Source organism: Accipiter gentilis, chromosome 10, assembly GCF_929443795.1.
Source record: "Accipiter gentilis chromosome 10, bAccGen1.1, whole genome shotgun sequence".
NCBI lineage: Eukaryota > Metazoa > Chordata > Aves > Accipitriformes > Accipitridae > Astur > Astur gentilis.
Window position 1 is genome coordinate 13,036,680 of NC_064889.1, and position 25,408 is coordinate 13,062,087.

The following is a 25,408-nucleotide window of genomic DNA, read 5'->3' on the forward strand; positions in this document are numbered from 1 at the left end:
AAAAGAGCTGTAGCAAGGTCCTTCTGCCCTTTTAAACTCCTAGCAATAAACCTGACAGGTTGTGCCCTTTATCTCAGCTGGCTGCATACCAGATACACGTGGGTGCAGACCGAAGAATTTAAAGTACTATAGATCTGGAAGGACAACACATAATTTTTTTCACAAGAGGAGACACAACACAAGAGGGTGTCCGAATCAGGCCTTGCTGATTGAAAGCAATTCTCAGAATTTCATGGGGTACTACTTTTCCATTTAATAAGATCTTATTTTTTTGACTGGCAAGTAGGCTACTGTTTTGCAAAACTCATTACAGTTTGCTCTTTTCAGAAAATGGGTTCAATCATGATGCAACTTCAACTTAGTTGAAGACTGTCATCCTAAAGCGTATGATGTAGCTATTAAAATAAATGCTACATTTAAAAATTGCTTTTTGATGTCTTGTTTATTCCTTTTCTGATTGTTCTTCTGACGAGTAGAATTTTAGTAACTGGTTCTTGGAAACATTGGAGTGGTTTGAGGCTGGATAGGTATCCAACCCAAATTCATCACTGTCTGTCTGTTGTATTTTGGCAGCAGATACTTCCAGCAGCCTGAACATGTCTCAAAAAATTAATCTCTGCATATGTATTTTTTCTGTATGGAGGTTTGCTTGTACATGCTTACCCCAAAACCTTTATACTGCAATATGTTAGGGAAACCTCTTTGCAGTGTTAAACAGTGGCATGAGTTATGCTAGTTATGAAATCTTTCTACAGAGCAACTAATTCCACCAGTTCTTCATCTTAGCAAACAGTTTTTTCCAAATTATCTTGGTAACTTGCTATACTGTTATTGGTTCCAACCATCATTTTGCACCTAAGCATTAATTTCAGCATGTCTAGAAGCTAAAATTAGGAGTTTATCTTGTATGTATCTATGTGTGGAAGTTCTTATAAAGTAATTGCATACCAATTCATTTTTTTTCTCCATTTTTGAGAAACAATCGGCTTCTAGAACTTTGTTCAAATACAGTATTCCTTCCCTCATTTCTGAAAAAAAGTGCCTGGAAGGAGGCAATGTGTGCATTAATGATGAAAATTCAAGCATGATCATTTTTAAAGTTATCATCAACTAAGAGTTTAACTAGTAACTGTTATAATCCCTTCACTTCAGATTGCAAGTCACTCACAAAAATGAAGCCCTTACCCAAAGTGAAAATTAATAAATTATTGAGGAAATGCAGCATTCATTACAAAAGCACTGAGCTGTGTTTAGGTTAAAGTTTTGACCTCTCCCAGCAGGAGGAGTCAGAGAAGAATGTTATAATAATACTTCATCTTTATGCATTTTTGGATTGTGTAGTAGGATGGATTTTCCAGCAGAGGGAGAAGTATACTGAATTATTGGGAACTGAGCTATAATTTTGCAACCCCTAGTTTAGCAAAGCTATATGCAAAGCTGAAAATTCCTATTACTTTGCTTAGAAGACAGACATATTCTGACTGATGTTCTTTTAAATGTCAATATATTTTTCTGCTAAACTTGTTACCAGTAATTTTTATATAATAATTGTTTTGGTATTTTTTTAAAACATAATCAAATAGCTAAGTGCCTGTTTTATAAGGGGTTTTTTCCCACATCCATAATAGCCTGGTCTAATGAGTTGCACTTTTCAATGATTGTGGTGATAGCTGTTCCTTAATTCTTAATTAAACTATGTTAAAATATGCTTTAAGGGACATATGTGTGATTACATTGTTTGTCTAGTCATTATCAAAGTAATCTATGGATAACAGCTGTAAAGAAAAAAAGTACTCTCTGTTAGAACAGTGTGTTATTTGAAGAGAAATGTGAATGAAGAGTACAGAATGATCCAGATAAAAAGCAAATCCCCTGATGTGCCAAACTTGGTGTATGTGTTTTGTCATCACTGTTCTTTCTTTGCTGGCTTCAAATCTGTTCTCTTCCTCGCCCCTTGCTCAGTAGAGCACTTCAGCCATGTGCTGAGTGCTGCTGATGGTTAGTGATTTGTTAGCAATGCATGGTTTGAAGTATGTGTTTTAGTCTGTGGAGATACTGTACAAAGCCTTTTAGGTGTTATTTTATGAAAAAGAGTAGTGTCACCCCCAAAGACTTTTAAGCAACAGAACATTTTGTTGAAGAACATGATAAATTTTGATCACTGCTGTCTCAACAGTTTCAGCTTTGTTTTAAGAGACTGTCAGAGAGAGAGAGGGTGGTAGAGGTTGTTTAAGCTTTAGTGAGGCCACTTTTACTCTCTGTAACAAAATTAACCAATATGGAAATAATTATTCTGCAATAACTACATCCTCTGTCCTTCTTGTGAAAGTGGCCGTGTTCAGCAGTGAAACTAACGGTACTGGGAATATTACTGGATAACTTGTCCTCAGAGACCAATTCATGTAACACTGTCAAATTACACAATGTCAGTGCAAGGTATTGAAGAACACATTACAATGACAAATTAGAAGTGCAAGGTCCTTTGAATAATGTAGTTCCTGTGAAGGTGGAAACTCATTTCAGAGTAGCTCTTGGGACTTCACAGGCTATCTGGGATTTATGAATATGGCAGGTATTTTGCTTTTAGTGTCTAGGGGATGGAGGACTGTAGCTCTACAGTAAGGCTTTTGTTTATATGAGATGGCAATATATCCTGCTGCCTCCCTTCTCCAGGGAATTTGCATATAACAATTGTTTAGGTAATTCTTTAACTCACAGAGCAAGAATTGAAAATTTCATTTATTGCAATAAGGAATTACTGCAGCTCTGTTAGTAGAATCAATGATGTATAGAAAAGGACAGTTATAATTCTAAGCCTTTGCAGGGATATAGCCTGCTTTAGCTGACACCAAGTATAGTAGCACTGAGCAGGTATCGGATGTCTGTGAAAAGATACTGAAAACTTTCATAACCAAATGGTATTGGGGACTATGACTGAGCAAAATAAAATAAAAAGCTGGAAACATAAAAGGATTTAGGAGCCCAGTCCAAAATTGCAGTCCTTAAAGAAACTCAGTTGCTTCCCAGGCTTGGAACAGCCTGGAGAAGTCCAGAGGAATTCAATTTTTCTCAGTAATGTTTCCTAGGCACCCTTCATCATGTTTTTCGTTCAGTGTTCTTGAGAAAGCAAAGCACTCTGGTGCCTATCTCCTGAGCCTAGTGGCATTCCATAATTTGGGCCTTTTAAGGCTTATCTCAAGATACATTCAGAATATATCTAGCAGATTATGCTTCTCAGTGTCTCAGAAATATTTTCCTAGATACTAGTTTCCCTTGTGAGCTGGCATTTGCTACACACAAACTAGGAAGAAACTATAGTGTGAGACTTCCACCTTCGAAAAACAGGATTGTAGTTGAAGTTTAGGCTGTTGGTATCGGCAATATGATGAAGCTTTGGACAGAACAAAGACTGAGATGTCTATGTATGCTTAGGCAGATTTTTAATTTAGGGAAGTACTCTTTATCTGTTCCTTTCTCAAAGAAGAAGATGCATCATTGAATATTGTGAATTTAAGTCTTTATTAAGCAAGTTTCAGGAGTTTTTCCTGAAATGTTTGAGCAGTGCTTATGATGGCTTTTTTCCACGTAAGTCTTGTGGAGTTTGGGACAGAGTAGCTTTCTTAGTGATTTAGATGTGTGTAAAGTGATGTACTTGCTTTTTAGAGACCAAGTGTTCTTTTTTGTATTTCCTTTTAAAGCCTGGATTCCACAGGAATGAGCACAGATTTGCTTTAGCAACATTTAGTTTAGTTGATTTTACTTGCTCACACATCTACCCCTACTGCCAGAATTGAGTGAAACTCAAAACTTTGGCTCTTCACCTGAATACCACTGAAATCATGTGAAATGGCCTCTTGGTTGTGATGGTACTACAAAGCTGCAACTCTGCTGTCGTTCATTTCACAACTGACCTGGAGCATCAGAAGATTTAGCCGACCATGATCCGAGTTCTAAGCTTATTGCAAAACTTAAAAATGGCCCAACTTGCATGATTTCTTGCTTTATTATGAATATTTCATGATGACCTGGTTTGGTTCAGCGATTAGCAAATGGGTTGACAAACAGTCAGTGTGGCTTTACATCCATGAGTTCAACACTGTGACATCTGCAGTGGTATTCGAAAATGTAATATTATTTGCTGAAAGCTGTCTGTGAATTTTTAAGTACTTGTGTTTTAGCAGTCTAAGGTTATTGAGGTAAAGTGTTCATCCACTTTCATTTCTTGGTATTGTTATGAGCATCTACTAGCCAAATGTCTCTGCTGAATTGTGTCGTTCGCAGTGATCTTAACTTGGCAGCAATGAGGTTGATAGTTTACTCCTTTGGAGAGCTGTCAGCAATGCCGATGAGGCAGCAGTCTCAGTGTGGAGAGTCCTTCGGTCTTTTCCTTTCCTCATGGGAAAAGGCACACTAAACAACATGACATTGTTAAGCTTTATTTAATAAGTGGACCAAGTGAAGGACAGACTGTCAGTGAAGCTTTAAACATAAACACATATGCACAGAGTTAACTGAGACCTGCCCCAATTATCGTTCCAGCAAGTAGGTGCAGTCAAGCCTGTGGGACTGGACACTTGCTCTGACTTGTCTCAGAGTAAGGTTGTGATGGCAGCTTAGTGCCAATCTATGACTGTTTTACCTTGCACACTCTGCTTCTACGTGGTGACAGATGTATGCATACCAGCTCTGTACCCTTCCTCCTGTTTGTTTTTTTTTTTTAAATATCCAGGTGTCAGCACAGACTGCTGATCTAATTAGTCCATGCTGGTATGAATGGTACAACATTCCAGCAATTTCAGGTATTCTGCTGTCACTTGTTAACCCAGAAATCCTATGAAGACTCATTATGCTCAGTTTTAGCTTGTGTTGTCCTGTTGGCCATGACTTGTTATGCTCAAGTCCTCTTCAAGTTGTCCTGTCATCCATGGATCACTCAGTAACTCAAGTCTTCATGCAGGCAAAGCTGTTGTTACGTCCTTTGTCAAACACAAGCAATGTTAAGACTATGTGTAGGTATAAGTAGAGGCATGTAGTTGTTTGGGCTGCATTTATTTTCACTGTAAGTAGTTAAATACTAGCTTGTAGATTCTGTTGGCCAGACCCAGATCTTCAACCATTAAAGTAACATGTTTATATAGATGTTGTTGAGGTAATTGTAGGAAATATTGGTTATTAGTCTTAACAATAGAAACTATATTTAGGTAGAAATGATACATAAATCAAACTCGTAATAAGATGAGGAAAACATGGGAAAATATAATAATTTATTTTAGTGTCGCATCAGACCAGCAACAACTAAAAGTCAGCTGGAGGATGTGTACAATAGCAAAATCCCTTTCTCTTTGAATTCTTTGTAGTATTTACCAACTTATTTCAGAGAGAACTGTATTATTTTATGTAGTGAAACAGCTGACTGAATTCTAATAACAATATCATGCTCAATGTGTGGCCAGTTCATATTATTAATAAAAACAATTGTACAGCTTTTTGGGTTCTGTATTCTGTGCTGCAACTTAAGTTTGCAATGCTCACTTGTGAAAAGTGGCGTTTTTGTTAATGGACAAGCATGAAAGTGAAAGATACAAAATTGCATTAGTCAACAACAAAGTTTTGTTTCATTTAATTAACCTTTGGAATTCTGCTTAAAATTCTAGGTATTTTAGATATTAGAATTTAGATATTTGACATAGTATTTTCATTCTTAGGCTATGCAGACTTTTTTTTCCTCCTTTGGCCAAAAATATTTGCTCCATTTATGAATAGTTTTGATTGAATTGATACTGTGTTTACTAGTGACTCTCTTCCTTTGTGCAGTGAGGTGTTTTGCTTATTTCACTCAGTCTGCTCAGCAAGAGGGTAGACTCATGCACAGTCAAGTGTCCTGGTTTCAGCTGGGATAGAGTTAATTGTCTTCCTAGTAGCTGGTACAGTGCTATGTTTTAAGTTCAGTATGAGAAGAACGTTGATAACACTGACATTTTCAGTTGTTGCTAAGTAGTATTTAGACTGAAGTCAAGGATTTTTCATCTTCTCATGCCCAGCCAGCGAGAAAGCTGGAGGGGCACAAGAAGCTGGCACAGGACACAGCCAGGGCAGCTGACCCAAACTGGCCAACAGGGTATTCCATACCGTGTGATGTCCCATCTAGTATAGGAACTGAGGGGAGTGGGGGCAGGGGGAATCGCCACTCAGGGACTAACTGGGTGTCGATCGGTGGGTGGTGAGCAATTGCACTGCGCATCATTTGTACATTCCAATCCTTTTATTATTACTGTTGTCATTTTACTAGTCTTATAATTATTAGTTTCTTCTTTTCTGTTCTAGTAAACTGTTCTTATCTCAACGCATGAGTTTTACTTCTTTTCCCGATCTTCTCCCCATCCCACTGGGTTGGGGGGTGTGAGTGAGAGGCTGTGTGGTGCTTAGTTGCTGGGTGTGAGTGAGTGGCTGTGTGGTGCTTAGTTGCTGGCTGGGGTTAAACCATGACATTAAGCTTGGCCTAAATGCATCTTTGGCAAGGCAGTTCCCTTTAAGAGCAGTCTGCACTACTGTAGATTGAAAGGGAAAATGAAACAGAAGGAGGAAAGAGTGAAATAGAATCATTCTAGGAAAAAAAACAGGAGGAAAGGAAGCAAGTACAGGGGAGATGCTATGTGCATTCAGCACTTTTTAGCATGTTTAGTGCTGCCTTAAATATTTGGTAGGCATTGCCAGGAAGTGGAAGTGGCCTGAATGCCTTGGTAATACTCAAAGAAGATAGATAGGCCTGTCTCTCTGAACTCCTTCTCTTTTCTTCTCTGACCTCTAAGCTTTTATTTAAGCCCAGTTACTCTTGCCAGGGCTTGCCAAGCTCATCATTTGATGTCACATTCTCTCTCCCTCTCTTCCATTACAGCACAGCTTCACTAAACCTAGAATAAAATCCTGCTTCATATGGCTGAATATGGTGGCATGCATGACATGAACTGGATGTGTGTAAAGGTGTGATTGCACTGTTGCTTTCTTGCCCTAGTGTGCTATGGAAGTGAAAAATATTGAGGTCATGGTAAGGTTTTGATATTCTTTGTCAGGAATTACCTGGTTTCCTCTGAACTTCCAGTCTGTTGTCAAAACTGCTGTTATTGTGAATGTCTTTAGTGTTACTAATAAATTACTGTATCCAGATTTACAGTTGCGGCTGGGAATGTTGCTGTGCTTTCACTTTGCAAGTTTGCTTTTTTTATGTTTGGATTTGCTGCTTTTATTTCTTGCACAATATAGTACAATTTGTAGATATTTCCGCCTAGAGTCGTACTGACTGTTGACCAATTAAACTCTGGCACTTTTGTTCTAGTTAACATCTATATGTGATGTCATATTTCACATACTTCATCTGTACATCTAAATCTGTACTGTAATTTGACCTAGAATATTCTTAGGTTATTTGGCTGTTTAATATGTGGAGAGATATACTTTCCACCTTGATCTGCTGTGAATTACAGTACCTGGCATTTGCATTTTGAAGTCTTGGCTAAAAAGGCATAAAGAACACTTAACCAAATGTCCACCAGTCATATCTGATACTGCTCCAGAGAGGTTATGTTTAGCCCTTGTGTTCTCTCTTATCAGGAGACACAAAGATCTCTGACATTGCCAGACTGTCTGACTGCCAATTGGCAGTGCAATCCCATCACCTCAATTCAAGTGAACTTCAATGTATTTTATTAATGCTTTCTGCCTTCCCTTCTATTTGAGTAACTGTTATGTAACTGATTTCACATACTGCAGCAATGAAATGCTCCCACAGGCACCTCCTTTTTAAAGTGCACATTATATAGTAATTTTGTAAATAATCCCAGCAACAGTTTTCCCCTCTACTAATCTCCCATTCCTGCTCTCCCAGTGGGAAAGTGAAGGGGGAGGCTGCAGAATGGGGAAATGTGAATGGTTCCTGTGGCCAGTGTGTCTGGACAGAAGTGGCTGCCACACCAGTAACCTAGGCTGGCACTTGGGCGTAAAAGGCATTTTGTGGACTGTCCTTGACTAGAACAGACACTCCCCTTCTCCTGCTGGGGAAAGGCATGGCCTGGATGAAAGGAGTAAGGTCATGCTGGGCTGGAGGACTGCATGAAGTCCACATTACTTTATTCAGACCTCATCTTCTGCTTGTGTGTACTGACTGATTCTAGTCAGGACTGCATATGGACTGGAAAGACCTTATGTCATGTTGTCCTGGTTTCAGCTGGCATAGAGTTAACTGTCTTCCTAATAGCTGGTACAGTGCTATGTTTTGAGTTCAGTATGCGAAGAATGTTGATGATGTTTTCAGTTGTTGCTCAGTATTGTTTAGACTATAGTCAAGGATTTTTCAGCTTCTCATGCCCAGCCAGGGCACAAGAATTTGGCACAGGACACAGCCAGGGCAGCTGACCCACACTGGCCAATGGTGTATTCCATACCATGTGATGTCCCATCTAGTATAGGAACTGGGAAGTGGGGGCACGGAATTGCCACTCAGGGACTAGCTGGGTGTCCGTCGGCGGGTGGTGAGCAATTGCCCTGCGCATCATTTGTACATTCCAAACCTTTTATTATTACTGTTGTCATTTTATTAGTGTTATCATTATCATTATTAGTTTCTTCTTTTCTGTTCTATTAAACCGTTCTTATCTCAACCCAGGAGTTTTACTTCTTTTTTCCTGATTTTCTCCCCCATCCCACTGGATGGGGGGGAGTGAGTGAGCGGCTGCGTGGTGCTTAGTTGCTGGCTGGGGTTAAACCACGACGCATGTGCAATCCAGATCTATTATAATCAGCTTCGGGTCTGATTTTATGCATTTGTGGGTACTTGGAATCAAAATAATCTATTTTGGTATACAAATAGATGTGGTGACCGCAATTTGTACTAATTTACCTGAATTGTCTTGGATTACAGCTATGTGGCAGCACAGAGCTCAAGACAGGCTACTTGCTATTTAACCAGTTGGTTAGTTCATTTTCTTGCACTAATTCTGCACTTGCACTCGTCTGTTGCAGAAACAGCTCTAGGTATCTACCAGGTTACTACATGTGCTGGCTGTAGAATTAGCTTAATGCCAGCCAGGGATTTCCTCTATGCTATAGGAATGCTCAGGGTTTGAGAGGGTTGAGCACATTTCTAGTTGGTTTTTACCATCTTGTATAGGGTAAAACTCTTGGAACCAAACTGAGTCTTGTGCTTTTGGGCTTTTGTTGCTGCTGTGAGCAGAGCAACTTTCTTTAGCTTCAATTCAAACTAGACAAAGATTTTGCAGTAAGGGAAAGGCAAGTTTTTAAGCAGAATTGCTTGGTCAAATTTTTAATGGGATATTTCAATCTTGCATGTAGCTGAATAGATATTAAAAGCTGGGAGGTATTAAAGTGTGAATGAAGTAATTTTGACTGTAAGAGCTACGTTAGGGGCAGGCTATCAAGTGGTATTCCTCAAAAGGATTAAGTTAATGAGGAGAGAAGCTGGGCATGATCTCAGTGATAAAAATGTGTTTGCTGGTGCAAAACTTTCTGTATCAATTACTCTTGCAAGTTTTCTCTTCTTGCGTGTGCTGGATTACCTCTGCACATAGTCTCTTTCTCCAGTTTCTTCATATTGTATCAGAAGCTGTGAGTATATTATACATGGGATAGAAGGAAGATTTCGGATAAGTTTGAATGGTAGAGAAACTGGGTTTTGGGTTTTTTTGGTGTTTCCATCACTGACCTAACACTTTTGGTTAGTGAGAAAATTAGATCTAGACAGTTATCTAATGCACTAGTTACCATGTGAAATTTTCCACACCTTGCATATGACAAGATAAAGATAGACTAATCCAAAGTACCTTTGAAGTAGCCACCTATTGTGATTTAGGTAGAATTGTCTCTGGAGTAATAACTTACTGCCTGGTACTTGTCGCAAAATAAACTTCTATTGTTCCCTATTTTTGATGGTGCCCACTCCCTGCTCAGCTGAGGGGGAATATCTCTGAATCAAATTGGATTGCTCTTTCTCATGTTCCTCACTTAGTCTTTAAAGAATAGAGAAACAAGTGATAAGTGGAGGGAGAAATGTGTGAGAGATGAATAAAGATGATGAAAAACAAGAAGTTAGCTCATGACAAATGCAAGGACTAGTTATGTCAGTGCTTCAGTTCATTTCTCACTGGCACCACAGAAAGAACAGGTCTCCTGTGGCTTTGATTTTTCTCTTGTGCTTATGTAGAGTTCACAGGCTGGATGCTTAACTAGTGTAAATCGGTATAGTGCTGCTGAAGACAGGAGACATGGCTGAGGAACTGCTCCAGGAGGAATTATTCTGGTGCAAATGTGATGTAAGCAAGATGAAAATGATAATGTGTGCCTTTATTTAGCTCAGGTCCTTGAGCAAAGGGATGGCTAACAGGTGAATAATGTTGTTAGTAGTGCCTTCAGCACTCCTTGGCCTGAAGGAAAACTGAAGTGATCAAAAAAGCAGAAATATGCAAGTAAGAAACAGGCAGTAAATGGGATAGAATCACTAAGCAAGAAACACTTGGGTATTGATTGCATTCACCTTAAGGTAAATTACAGTTAATATAAAGGAGCTGGACCTTGGGAAAGCAGGAAATACCTGGCAGTTTACTGTGTTCTTAATCTGATGGTATTGTCTCTCTGAAGCAGCTGGTCTTTTCATAGAACCATAGAATGATTTGGTTTGAAAGGGACCTTAAAGATCATCTAGTTCCAAGCCCCCTGCCATGGGCAGGGACACTTTCCACTAGCCCATGTTGCTCAAAGGCCCATCCAACCTGGCCTTGAACACTTCCAGGGATGGAGCATCCACACCCTCTTTGGGTAACCTGTCCCAGTGCCTCACTGCCCTCACAGTGAAGAACTTTCATCTAATCTAAATCTACCCTCTTTCAGTTTAAGGCCATTATCCCTTGTCCTATCACTGCCTGCCCTTGTAAAAAGTCCTCTCTGGCTTTCCTGTAGGCCCCCTCTAGGTACTGGTAAGGCTGCTATAAGGTCTCCCCAGAGCCTTCTCTTCTTCAGGCTGCACAACCCCAACTCTCTCAGCCTGTCTTCATAGGAGAGGTGCTCCAGCCCTCTGATCATCTTCGTGGCCCTCCTCTGGACTTGCTCCAACAGGTCCATCTCCTTCTTATGTTGGGGGCCCCAGAGCTGAACACAGTACTCCAGGTGGGGTCTCACAAGAACCGAGTAGAGGGGGAGAATCACTTCCCTTGACCTGCTGGTAATGCTTCTTTTGATGCAGCCCAGGCTGCGGTTGGCTATCTGGGCTACAAGTGCACATTGCCAGGTCATGTTGACCTTGTCAACCAACACCCCTAAGTCCATGTCTGCAGGGCTATTCTCAATCCCCTCATCACCCAGCCTGTATTTGTGCTTGGGACTGCCCCAACGCATGTGCGGGACCTTGCACTTGGCCTTGTTGAATTTCATGAGGTTCACACAGGCCTACCTCTCAAGCCTGTCAAGATCCCTTCAGTGTGTCAACTGCCACCACAGCTTGGTGTTGTTGGCAAATTTGCTGAGGGTGCACTCAATCCCACTGTCCATGTCACTGACAAAGGTGTTAAACAGCACCTGTCCCAATACTGAGGATCGCCACTCATCACTGGTCTCCACTCGGACATCAAGCCACTGACTGCAACTCTTGGAGTGCTACCATCCAGCCAATTCCTTATCCACGCAGTGGTCCATCCATCAAATCCATGTTTTTCCAATTTAGAGACAAGGATGTCGTGCAGGACACTGTCAAATGCTTTGCACGTGTCCAGGTAGATGATGTCAGTTGCTCTTCCCTTATCTACCAATGCTGCAACCCCATTGTAGAAGTCCACCAAATTTGTCAGGCAGGATCTGCACTTAGTGAAGCCATGTTGGCTGTCACCAATCACCTCCTTATTTTCCGTGTGCCCTAGCATAATTTCCAGGAGTATCTGTTCCATGACCTTGCTGGGCACAGGTGAGACTGACTGACCTGTAGTTCCCCAGGTCTTCCTTTTTCCCTTTTTAAAAATGGGGGTTATGTTTCCCCTTTTCCAGTCAGTGGGAACTTCACCAGACTGCCATGACTTCTCAAATGTGATGGGTGGTGGCTTGGCCACTTTGTCCGCCAGTTCCTTCAGGACCTGTGGATGCATCTCATCAGGTCTCATGGATTTGTGGACCTTCAGGTTCCTTAGAAGGTCTTGAACCTGATCTTGTCCTACAGTGAGCAGTTCTTCATTCTCCCAGTCCCTGCCTTTGCCTTCTGTGACTTGGGCGATGTGGCTGGAGCACTTGCCAGTAAAGACTGAGACAAAAAAGTCATTGAGTGCCTTCTCCATGTCCTGGGTAACCAGGTCTCCCTTTTCCTTCTGGAGAGGGCCCACATTTTCCCTAGTCTTCCTTTTATCACCAACGTACCTATAGAAGTTTTTCTTGTTGCCTTTGACAACCCTGGCCAGATTTAATTCTATCAGGGCTTTAGCTTTCCTAACCTGATCCCTGACTGCTCAGACAATTTCTCTGTATTCCTCCCAGGCTACCTGTCCTTGCTTCCAGCCTCTGTAGGCTTCCTTTTTGTGTTTGAGTTTGTCCAGGAGCTCCTTGTTCATCCATGCAGGCCTCCTGGTGTTTTTTTCTGGCTTCCTCTTTGTTGGGATGCATTGCTCCTGAGCTTGGAGGAGGTGATCTGTGAATATTAACCAGCTTTCTTGGGCCCCTCTTCCCTCCGGGGCTTTATGCCATGGTACTCTACCAAGCAGATCCCTGAAGAGGCCAAAGTCTGCTTGCATGATGTCCATGGTAGCGAGCTTGCTGTGTGGCCTCCTCGCTGCCCTAAGGATCTTGAACTCCACCATTTCATGGTCAGTGCAGCCAAGGCTGAGCTTCACATTTCCCACCAGCCTCTTCTTGTTGGTGAGAATAAGGTCCATCATAGAACCTCTTGTCATTGGCTCCTCTATCACTTGGAGAAGGAAGTTATCATCAATGCACTCCAGGAACCTCCTGGATTGCTTATGCCCCACTGTGTTGTCCCTCCAACCGATAATGGAGTGGCTGAAGTCCCCCATGAGGACCAGGGTTTGTGAACATGAGGCTGCTCCTATCTGTCTATAGAGGGCCTCATCTGCTTGGTTTTCCTGATCAGGTGGCTTGTAGCAGATAACCACTACATCACCTGTCCCTGCCCTCCCTTTAATCCTGGCCCATAGGCTCTTGGTCAGCTCCTCATCTATCCCCAGGCAGAGCTCTATGCACTCCAGCTGGTCATTGACATAGAGGGCAACACCCCCTCCTCATCTCCCCTGCCTGTCCTTCCGAAAGACCCTATATCCTTCCATTCTAATGCTCCAGTCACAGGACCCATCCCACCACATCTCCATGATGCCAATAGGATCGTAGCCCTGCAGGCATGCACACATCTCTAACTCCTCTTGTTTATTCCCCATGCTACATGTGTTTGCATATAGGCATTTAATTTTGGCCCCCAATGAAGCTGACATTGGCTGGTATGGCTGGAGTTCCTTCGTGCAGCTCTTCAGGTGCTCTCCTGCTGACCTGTGATCCCTCTCCAGGCTCTGGGCATCTATTGCTGGCACTGGCATAGAATTGGTAGGAGTGGGACGGATTGAGGTTCTCCTCCCCTGGAAACTTTAGCCGAAACCCTGTTCTTCACCAGCTTGGCAAGCCTATGACTGAAGATGCTCTTCCCCTTCTCTGACAGAGGGACCCCATCAGCCCCCAGTAGACCAGGCTTTTCAAAGTGAGTCCCATGGTCTAAGTAGCTGATCCTCTGGCTGTGGCACCAGTCCTATAACTGTTTGTTGATTTGCTAGATTTGACTGACTCTTTCAAACCCCTTGCCTTTGATGAGGAGGATTGATGAAAATACTCCCTGCACTCCAGAGTCCCTTACTGCTGCTCCCAGGGCTCTGTAATTCTTCTTGATACTCCTCAGACTGCTCCCAGCTGTATCACTGGTGCCCATGTGAAACAACAGCAGCAGATAATAGTCAGTGGACTGTACAACGCTTGGTAGTCTCCCTGTGACATCCTTGGTATGAGTGCCCAGTAAGCAGCATGCTTCTCTAGACAGTGCGTCAGGTCAGCAGATGGGTGCCTCCATACCTCTTGGAAGAAAGTCGCCTGCTGCTATCATCCATCACCTTTTCTTAGTTGCACTGGTTGTTATATGGGGAGCAGATCAGGCTGCCTCACTTGGCTCCACTGTCTCTCCTGATGTGATGGGCCTTTCCTCTTCAGTCTGCAGAGGCGTGAAGTGGTTCTGCAAGGGTACCTCAGGCCTCAGGAGATGTCTCTTCCTCCTGCAGGTCCTTGCCATTGCAAGCTTACATTCTTCTGCATTATTGGCCCCGCTCCCTTCTGTGTGCCAGTGGGGGAGTTTTTGGCTGGCCATGAGCTGTGGGTCCACTGCTGACTGTGCTTGGAGCCAGCTATCTAACTCCTCCTCAGCCTCCCTGATGTTACACAGCCTTCTCACCACCTCCTGCAGCTCAGCCACCTGCTGCAGGAGGTCCTCCACCTGGGTTCACTGGCAGGCAGGTCTGCTGCCTGTCCCTTTTGCCTACACCAGAGTTTGTAATGTCACCTGCCTCCATTGAAAAACATTCCCCATACGATCATGTATCACAAACCAGTTTTCATGTAACAAGATCTACGTTTCAAGTGCAACTGAAGGGCTAACTGTGCTGATGAATGTATTTAAATGATCTTTCATCTGTAATTTATGTACATTGCTTTTGTCAGGTATGTATTGATTACTATTCTATTGGATGTCAGTTCACTCTCTCCAGAGATGCATGGAGCAAAGCAGAGGTGGTCCTTCTGTTAGAGCTCTGTTAAGCTGTAATGATTTGCAGCCTTGCATACCACAGGAGCTGTGTAAGGTCATGGATCTTGGGACTAGAGCAGGCTGACCTAAGCAGCATGGAGTTTGGCCTCTCTGTGGATATGTTTTGCTGTTTCTTTTTGCGTATCATAGCCACACAGATCTGTAGGGCAGTATTGCTCCGGAAACTCAGTTGCGGTACACACCTGTGTTATTCAAAGATTTTATATGTGGGCAGCTACTCCTTGGAGTTATCAGAGTGCAGTAAATCTCCATATCTGCCTAGGCAGGTTTATAACCTGGATCAAATCTATGGCTTTGGTTTTTTAAAGAATCATAGCACACCCATCCTTTCCACTTCTCTTCCTGTATTAGTCACAAAACATGAGATCAAGAGCCTTAGTTGGTGGTGGTTTTTTTTTGTTTTTTTTTTTTTTTTTGTTTTTTTTTTTTTTCCAAAGGCAGGAAAGGTTAAACATTCTCAAGACAGCATTTGTTTAAGTGTCTCTAACTGTTATTACTGTTCCTTATTACAGTAGCTACTGCAAGGCTTAAATGAATGTCAGGGATTCAATGTGCAAAATTTTGTTTAAACACAAAGCAAAACTCAGCTGATTAGCTTTAAAAAGTTTACTACTTGGATACAATTACAAGTTGACATTGCAGGTGCTCTTCCCCTAAATGACAGAAACCAGTCTTTTGCCAGCTGCATATAGTCAAGGTACCCACTATATAGCTGTGGCAGGCTACTGTGCAGTTACAGTTTTCTCTGTGTTGTTCTGAGGATACATGTAAGGAACAAAGCTAAGCCTTGTGTGGTCAGGTGTGCCAAAAGTGCAAGGGAGATATTGTGATAGAAATTCTGGATGGCGCAGAAGTTTACCATATCCCATTATGCCAGGGGCTCAACAATTTTGAATGACTTTTTTATACTCTTTAACTAAGCTAGATAGATATCTCTGAACTATGTGAAGCAGGCTTCTTTTGCAGTGCAGTGGGGAGTTGTGCAGGTGATGCAAGCTTGCAGAGCTCAGCAGGACCTGTTACCCTGAGTGCGGTACTGCACCAATGTTCTCTTGCTGAGTGGTACTGCGCTAGGCTAGTAAAGTACTGCTTGGATCAGCTCAAGACTGGCTGTCCATCCCATGCAAATGTATCCTTAGCTTCCTGTTCCTCACTGCTACAAGTCCATTAAGAAATTTCTCAAGAGACTCAGCTTGGCAAGAAAGAAAAACAGGCTTTGTCAGATATTTCTGAGCATGTTGTACCTTTCCACAGATGAATTTTTAGTATCTGTAGTGCTGAGTCACTCAGTTAATTTTGTTTTGCCTCTTCACTGCCATCCTGAAAAGAAAGGTTGGATTAAAAAAAAAAAATAATTCAAAAACATATCCAGAGGGAATGAATACCACCGATTAACTTAATAGGTGAATGAGCATCATTGCACTACAGAAATATACCTCTAAATTGGATTCTTAGTGCAAGAAATCCAAGGGAAGGAGCTTGACAATGACAGATATTTCTATGTGTGGTTTAGTTGTAGACAGTGAAGCAGTTGGTTGGGGTTTTTTTTGGGGGGGGGGGGGGGGGGTTGTTTTTCTTGTTGTTTTTCTTGTTGTGGTCTTAAATACCTAAGGAAAGCCTGGGTAGTTCTATTAATTTTTATTCACTTATCCTTTAGTAAGAAAGACTGCTATTTAAAATGGAACAGAATTGGTGTAAGGACCTGGGTGTAGGGAAAGTGGGGAAAATGCCTGTTTTCCTTTGGTGCCATTTTTGATGTTTCTGAGACCCACATCATTCCCTGCAGCATGCTGGCTAGGACTGTTTTTGTGTTAAAGTTGCCGATCCCCTTCTGTTTGTTGGCTTTGTCTTTTACACCAGGCAGCCAGAGCTCATGATCTGGCTTTCTTGGGTCTATTTGAGAAACCACCCAAGAATGCAACATTTAAGTTTGCAAGTATTAGCCTGTCCTATATGTACAGCTAGATACCATCTGCACGCAGGTCATGCTTCTGTCAAAAAATGTCATGAAACCTTCATAGAAACAGCACCCTACCTTTTAAAATTTGCTCATTTGGTGGCTTCCTAAGAAAAACGGGATGTTTCATTTCTATGTTTCAGAAGGGTTCTAGGCAGGAGGGAAGCATCTGGATGTCCCATGTGTCCTGCCACTGGCATAGACGACATTAAGTAAAACAGGAAGGCTGTTAGGCTATTATAGGGTTATGTACTAAGTCAAAATCTGGCTTCTGAGCTTATGTCCTTTACTGCATCTAGCTCTCTATCTCCTATAAACAGTAAATTATATGCACTGGGACATGTTACAATTTCTTAATTTTCAATACCTTTTTCCTTAGCTTAGAGAGTACTGAATTATTTCAGAGATAGGTCTTCTTTACATCAAACATCTATTATTTTTCCCAGATATGACTCTAAATATCTGTATAAACTGATCAATGATACAGAAATTTTTGGCTTTGGTACACTACACTGACTGCTTTTGACTGTGATCAACAAAACCTTTATTTCATGCCTGAACAACCACTGGGACAACTCACATGAGAAATGCTAACATAGTTCTTATTTGTTCAAGATTTGCCCTTGACTTTTTGCTGTACATCTACAGGCAGTTTTCTCTGCTTTGGGGAACTTAAGCAAGTGGCTTGTAGAAATCAAAATAAAAATTTTTCCTTTTTCACACTAAGCTTTTGGGATAATACACCTTGTACCTGTGGAAATCTAGTGAAGAATTTCCCTTTTAGCCATGTAGTTTTTGTCTGCAGCCTACCTGAGCAAATTATATATGTTGATAATTTCTGGTATTTCTGCACCAGTAAATGCTCTAGTTAATGTTGCAAATGGACTTTCATTATAGCCCTCTTTTTATGCACAGCAGCTACATTTTTTGAAAAATTCTGCTGTCTCAAAACTGCCACCATTAGTCTCAGCTCAAAAGTTTTCAGGAAGGTTTCAGTTAAATGCAGTCAGTTACTATGCAAGTGGGAGGACAACACAAAACTTCCATTACTTTTGTTTTGAAAATAATAGCTTGAAAATAGTTACATATGTACTTAAACTGTGGTGAAACATGATTTGCACATGCAGAGCCGTTCATGCTTTCAAAGCTTAGAGTTGCATTTTCTTTCTTCCTATCATAATAATTAAAATCTAAACTAACCTAAAATCCTATCAACTTGTTTTTCCCACATTTTAGAAACATTGTTATAGAATGGCAAATGGTTTCTTCATTCTATTGTATGGGTGGATTAGAAAGGCTGTATCCAACAGACTGTATCTGTTTGTGATTTCAACTCTTGAGGGTACTTTATCAGTGGACACAAAAAAGTGCTTATGTTTGAATTTCATTTGAAACAGTATTCCACTGCCAGTTAAATGTATTTTTTATCATGAATCACATCAGTTTCAAAGAAACATCTCTTAATTCGCTCTTCCTTCAATACTTTAATTTAAAAATTAATTTTTGTTCCAATATTTTTTGAAAATATTTATATCACTTTATTTTTTTTTGTGGTATCCTATTAAGTTAGTAGTATTGGGACAGGAGATCATATACCTTATTATGTCTTCCATTATCTCCTAACATGTCAGTAGTGTTGGCACAGAAGAAGTATCCCAGTACTGTATAATAAGGTATATCACTATGTCCTGTTACTGACATTTCCTGACAGAGAAACAGACAAGCTGGTGTATTTTTTAATTTTATTTATAAAAAAAAAAAACCCAAACCAAACTTATTGATAGCCACAGTTTTGCACTCACTGAAACATCCTGTGATTAAAATCAGTATCTCACATTTGTACTGAGCACTCCATGAACTAGAGGCAAAGCTGTCTTCAAAACCTTTGTGTTAGCTCATAATCTAACTTTTTGAGACAACTGTTTTTCAGAAAATACTATGTTTCATATTAAACTTTGAGTTTATTTCTGAAGTGGCATTTATTTTCCAGATTTAATCTAGTTTGGGAAATTTTTCAGTTCTGACTTCTTTTGGTGGGGAAGCAAAAATGGCAAGTTTTGATCAACCCTTTCTGTAGCACTAATGTGGAGAAAATAGGTATTCTGTAGTTTGTTGGAGTTATTTTACCCATAATATAGGTATGGAATTCATAATCCTTGGTTACACTAGTATTAAGCTCTTTCAGTGGTATGTTGGGAAGAATATAAGAGAAAGGTTGATTAACCTTGATTTTTAACATACTGTCCCCTAATTTTTAATATGAGAACTGTGTTGATGATGATAGTGGAGTATTCCACTTACCTGCTTTAAAATTAATGCTATTTAAATTTTTATAGTTGTTGGGTTTTTTTTGTGAGAAAGTGGGTTTGGAGTAAATACTAAAACCTCTCATTCATCTTGAACATTTTTTTTATGTTTTAAGTATATCATGTATACCTATGTAACAAATAGACTTTTTAAAAAATCTGGCAATGTTATCTATAATGCCCAAACCCTCTATTGCAAGATTAGCATGGTAGTCAAATGAGGGAAGGAACCCATGTGAATCCCTGCAACATATGACATACACCTTGTTCAGTATTGTAATAAGCTGAAAGCACCTTCTTCAGTTACAGAATGCTAAACCTGTTTACAGAGCAGTTCCTTCCCCATTTCAGCACCCGTCTGCCCTTTTCTTTGCTTTATGCCATGGTCAGTCCCTATCTTCTGTGATGGCAAATTTTTTTTAACTAATCTGACCATGCTTTTATGTTCAATTTTCAGTGCCCTAGACTTGGTATCAAAACTCTTTCAATCAGTTGTTGTCCTTGAGCTGTTAAGTGACAGCAAATATTACCTATCTGTCCTTTAAATCAGTGCCAGCAGTGCTTTTCTCCAAGACTCACTGAAGAAATCTGCCAAGTGGCAAAAGCACTTGGTATTAACCACATGTAGACTTATAGCTGTGAGTCTTGAGGTAGCAGGGTTTTCCCCCGCAGTGCTGCTGCAGCCCTGAGTGAACCAAAGGCCACTAGGTTGTTGACTGGCAAGGCAAACTTTCTCAGTGTGTCCATCAACCTGTCAAATGCTTCTCTGCCTGTTACAGACAAGCACTGAGCCATACCCAGAACACAAATGCCTGGAGTAGGCCTCATTTTGTTTAAAAGAGAGCTAATACCTTCTCACTTGGAGCTTTGTTCAATGTGAGGCTTGGAGCTTCAGTTCATATAAACAATAATTACTTCTGTTGGCTCAGAGCGTTTGCATGTGTTTCTTCTGCTTCAGGGCTATATAAGAAGCAATGCTGTTGGTAGATCCATATGTAATTTCTGCTCTATACAACTTTTAGAGTTTCCTAATGAAATCTGACTCACAAAAATAAAATTGTACTTCATTAATACATTTAAAAATATGCCTTAATGATCTCCGACCTTCAAATGAATCTGCATTTCAAGTAGAGCTAAACAGAAAGCGTTTTCCAGATGCAGTATATTTCTGTAGCTCAGGCAGTCCACAGCTTCACTGCTGAAATAGCTCCCATATGCTGGGACTTGGAGCAGGTGTTTCTCTCGTCACTCAGAGCCACCCAGTTGACATCCGATTTCCAGATACTCTAAAATACTACCTTATAACAGTCTATTTTGTGCAGTCCTGCTCGTGTTCTTATCTTTTATTAGCTGTTTTCAGGATATATATTAGTTTCTTCTGACAAAAAAAAAAAAAGTAATGGATTTGAAATGAGCTCATGCACCTTTGTAAAGTTATAGGGCGTATATAACCAAGTTTACATCAGGCTGCAACTTTGGAAACTTATTTCTGTGGCTAAAAATGTTTATGCCCTGGGTTGGGCATCTCAGCAGTACTTATCTACAAGCTTTTAATTTCATCTGTGTGATTAGTACTGTTTAATTTTTCTCCTGACACCCTGCTACTTTTCTAGCTTTCATCTGTATTTGTCCTCTTGTATGTCCCTAATTTCTTTTCAATACTCTTGACATCTACAGCAGGTGTCTTTGGCCTGAATGCTCCTCAAAACCTGCTGCCTTCTTCCAGATTCCCTTTTAATAAGTATCTCTACTGCTACATATTGGGGGGGAGAGAGGTAATTGTTTACATATTATATGAAAAGTTGTGATTTTTTTTTTGACAAGCTGATCTTCCAGAGAAAAAAGAATAGTTTCCTTTTTTTTTTTTCCCCTGTGTGTATGTGGGGAAAACCAATACTTTCCATTTTTATCCTACTAAATGGGCAATGACTAATGAGAAAGATGTGGAGAAAGACTCTTCTACTTTCTTCTGCAGGAAAGAAATATCAGTGTTACTTTGTGTTGCCTTTTCTTGTTTCAGAGAAAAGCTGCAAAACATACAGTTTTTTAAATGCCTTTTTCCTTGTATTGCAGTAGCTGAAGAAACAAAAACCTGAGACATTGGTATTCTTCCATGATTCACCAAAAATAAACATTACGATTGTGCAACTTTGGGAGAGTTATACTACCCTCAGATTCTGAACATATAGTTGGTTCTCTGTGAAACTGGAAGATATCAAAAGAAAGTTACTGCAGAATCTAGACATGGTAGTAATGTTGTGTCAGCGATGGCCTAGGTTTTAAGAAATGCAATGTTCATTGGGACAGATAAAGTCTTTTATGAGGCCAGCTAGAATATTCTTCCTTTTGTGTCTGCCTCTCATAACCGATCTAATAAAAGATAACTTGTTATTACAAAGTTCATGTTTCTGGACCTAGGCCTTTTCCCAGTTTTTTTTCCACCACCCTGCTTTATCACTGCATACAACATGTGTCATGCACCCTTTCTCCCACAGCAATGTTTTTCAGAGAAAGAGCAATGATGGCTACCACTGATTTCAGTGAAAGCTGTATAAGTTCATCATCTCTGAAAAGCAGTTCTGTCCCAGGCTGATCACTTGGGAGTCCAGATCTGATTCTCCTCAGTTTGAGAAGAATTATGACATTCCTCTCTATTAGAAAGCTTTCATTTTCGAGGAATTCCCACTGTTCCCTGCACCCCTCCCTGGCCATGGTACCCTCAAGCTATGAATTTGGCTTTCTTAAACAGGGAATGGGGATAGTCAATTCCAAGGTAAACTTGATCTGAAATTAATTGTAATGACAGATTTATACAAATAATTGCAATTCTTTTCTTCAGTTTAGGAGTTCTGGGTCTTTGGGCTTTGAGGACCATATGCTTTTTTAAGCTGGGGTATATACAAATAACTGGTATCACCAAAAAAAGTTTGGGCTTTGTTGTTTTGTGGTTTTTTTTTTTACTTAAATAATTTGCTTTTAAGTTCTAGTCATTTGTTTGTTTGTTTTGTTTACTGAAGTCTGCAAAATTGCTTTGAATTGTAAATCTGTAATCTGGGCCCAGTCCCTTTTCTTTCAAAGTTAGCAGACATATGAGATGTTAAGTAGTTTCAACAATCAATGATGAAGGGGAAGCTTAAAAGGCCTGTTTCCTAGGGGATCGTTTTATGGTACGTAGAATTTTTCTTTTAAAAAAGAGAGAGAGAGAGAAAAGCAATAGTTTTAGAAAAAGCCAACCTCTCCTCCCCAAACGAAAACACAAGTTTCAGCAGGCAAGTTGGCAAGGTGGAGATGGGCACCTTTTATTTTTATCTAACTCAGCCAGCTCTATGGAAACCTTGTTACAGAGTTTTTGGAGTTCCTTATTTTTGCACAGGGAATATTTCCATTCACAACAATATGACTTGCATCAGGACTGGTATATGTATCATTGCATATATTCCCTTATATCTGTTAATAAACCAAGTTTCTGTTTGCCCTGGGAGACAGTAAGTCTATGAATTTCACACGTTCACTGAAAAAAGTCAGTGTAATATTTTAGGTAGAGAAGTGCAGGAGTACAGTTGTAGAGAGAAAAGGAATGCGAAAAGTATGGAAATATCTGCTTAATAATAGTGCTGTGGTTTGAGCAACATGTGTGACTGGTATCCATGTGCTAAATAAAGAATTTGTCACTTCAGAATGTCCACAAAGTAACATGGCTGATTTATTTCGTGAAGCCACTGTGGTTGCTCTACCTTGTCATCAGAATCCCCATGGACATGCAATACTAGGTCATGAATGAAGAGTGTTTTCTGATGGGCCTTGAAGGAAAACAAACCAAACAAAAAACCAACAGTGTTTGATTTGTACCCTTAGAAGGTCTAAGCTCTGTGAGATGTCATTTTAAAATATTTCCTTTGTTTTCTTTTAGTCTCAATATGTCAGGCTCAGCTAAACGAGGAACTAAATTAAAACTGTCATTTCAGCTCATAAATAACAGATGTCTCACCCATTTAATTATTTATAGTCTTGAATCTTTCAAAAATGAAAATGGCTATACACATTTTTAATGTAGTTCTTGGTAATTTGCTGCATGAATGATAAGATTGCAGATAATCCCAGCACACAAACATGAAAAATAAAACTTGGACTGACTCGCTTATCTTATGTGACTGCTTCTTCGATCCCCTGTGACTTTTTTAAATTAAAATTTAAGTGAAATCTAATCACAACAAAATGATGTTCATACACTTGCATTAATAATTTATCTGCTAGAGATCACAGTGCAGGTAGTATGGACATTAGAGATTCATTTGCTGCCTGAAAATCAATGCTTTCTCTTTTTGGTAAGATTCATCTTTTCATCTGTGTGAACTGTGTTTGGATGGATCACAAGTCTGAAATATTAATGTTGAAAGAAATTGAGACTGTGCCAACATTAAAACACCCCCCCCCCCCCCCAAATCCACTCTCCTGTATGCCTTAGCTAATGATAAAATTATGTCACTTGACTTAATGACTTATTCTCTTTTTGTGAACATAGTTAATCCAGTGAAAGATGAATTTACTGGCTTGACAAAGATTCACCATCACAGCACATAAACCAAACATGCAGTGCATGAGCTGAAAGAGGAAACATATGGATGTGAATGCTACAATTCATTTTGGAGAAAAGCAATCCCCCCAAGAAAACACACCTAGTCTTCTCATCTCCTAAAGAGCACAATTCAAGTTCCTTTATGAGAAATAAAAGGGAATTGCTGACAGTCCTCACATAAGGAAAAAGTGTTCAGGCTGTCTGGAATGTATACTGTGTGGTCTAAGAATATTTTAAGAGCTCCCCTTCTCTCCCCTTCTCTCCCCTTCTCTCCCCTTCTCTCCCCTTCTCTCCCCTTCTCTCCCCTTCTCTCCCCTTCTCTCCCCTTCTCTCCCCTTCTCTCCCCTTCTCTCCCCTTCTCTCCCCTTCGTCAAGTGTCATTCCTTGTGTGAAAGAAGGGTGCTTTTGGGGTTGGGTAAACTGAGGGAAGCAAACCCTTCAAAATGTGATTAGGAAGGAATCACATGTATGGTTAGAAAAACATTTGCAGAGCAACTATGGAAAAAAATCAGTGGGAGTTAGCATCTTGGCAAGTTGCAGGCTGCCAAAAGGCTTAGAACACTGACTAAAGAAATTGTATTGCTGTTCACAGTATGTTCAGGAACACAAAATCTGTTTATGCTCTTTTAGTAAACAGGAGCAATATCCAACAGCTGATCATGTAATTCTAGTTGAAGCAATCTTTGAGACCTAAATCTTTCAAAAATTCTTGAAGATCAAAAGGGTTGCATGCAGAAGGCTTTGGTAGTTATGGCAAAATATTTATACAAATAAAAAGAAGGAAATCTGATTCTGCCAAAAAGGAATGATTTTGCTACTTCTAATCAGGTACAGCAGCATTTGTTAGCTTGGCATTTGTTAACAACCTTTGTAGGCATAAATCAACATAGATCCTTTGAATTGATGGTATTGCTGTAAATTGTACCTGCTAAAGTTCAAGCCCAGTGTTTTCAATCAAGAGTTGCTCCTTTGAGGGGGGAAGGACTCTACCACTTATGATGGAGAGACTATACTGGTACTTGGCCTTGAAGGGCTGATTAAGAGAAATAACTTATACTTGCAGCATATTAAAGGCAGGCATAACTACTTACCAACTGTTGGATTACTCTAAAGAGAGTTAGAAAAGTACTGCAGCACTGTCTGTCTTCTTGGTGGTTGTTCAGCCTGAACACTTTCCTATTTGCCAGAAGGAATTGTGCATTTGCAGTCTCTCATTATGATGCATCTAGGGGAGTGTCCTGAGAATCTCTGCTTCTGAAGGGAAGGTAGACTGACTGTAATGTGGATTTGTGGGAAGTGGCAGATCAGAAATCCAGGGTGGAGCTGAGTAGACTTAAGCATTGATATTCCTGTTGGTAAGGAGATGGGGCTGGACTTTTTGGGGAGAGAGAAGTAGAGGATGGGAAAACAGAACTGCTGTGGCCTGAGAGAGAAATGGGTAAGAACTGGTTTTGGCATGTTTAGTAACGACTTGGGCATATAGGATAGCTGAACTGGGGCCTCCTTGAGTATCAAAAGCTGCTAGCTACATGACAGGGAAGAAAAGCAAAAGCAGCAGGCTGTTGAGTGACTACAAAAAATACAACATGAGTGCTATGAGGAAGAGAGGATTCCCAAGGACAGAAGAAAGATGTCAAGTCAAGGAGCTGAGGAGAGCTGCTGGGCCTGGCTTGTTGATGTAAAAGGCAACTTATGTTTTGAATACGAGTGAC

The 25,408-nt window shown here is 40.4% G+C and overlaps 1 protein-coding gene across 1 annotated transcript in view; it reads left to right on the plus strand.

The window, feature by feature from the left end:
* The window catches only part of AP4E1 (adaptor related protein complex 4 subunit epsilon 1), a 320,304-nt gene that overhangs the window by 263,263 nt on the left and 31,633 nt on the right, over nucleotides 1-25,408 (plus strand). The gene's annotated exons all lie outside the window — the stretch shown is intronic.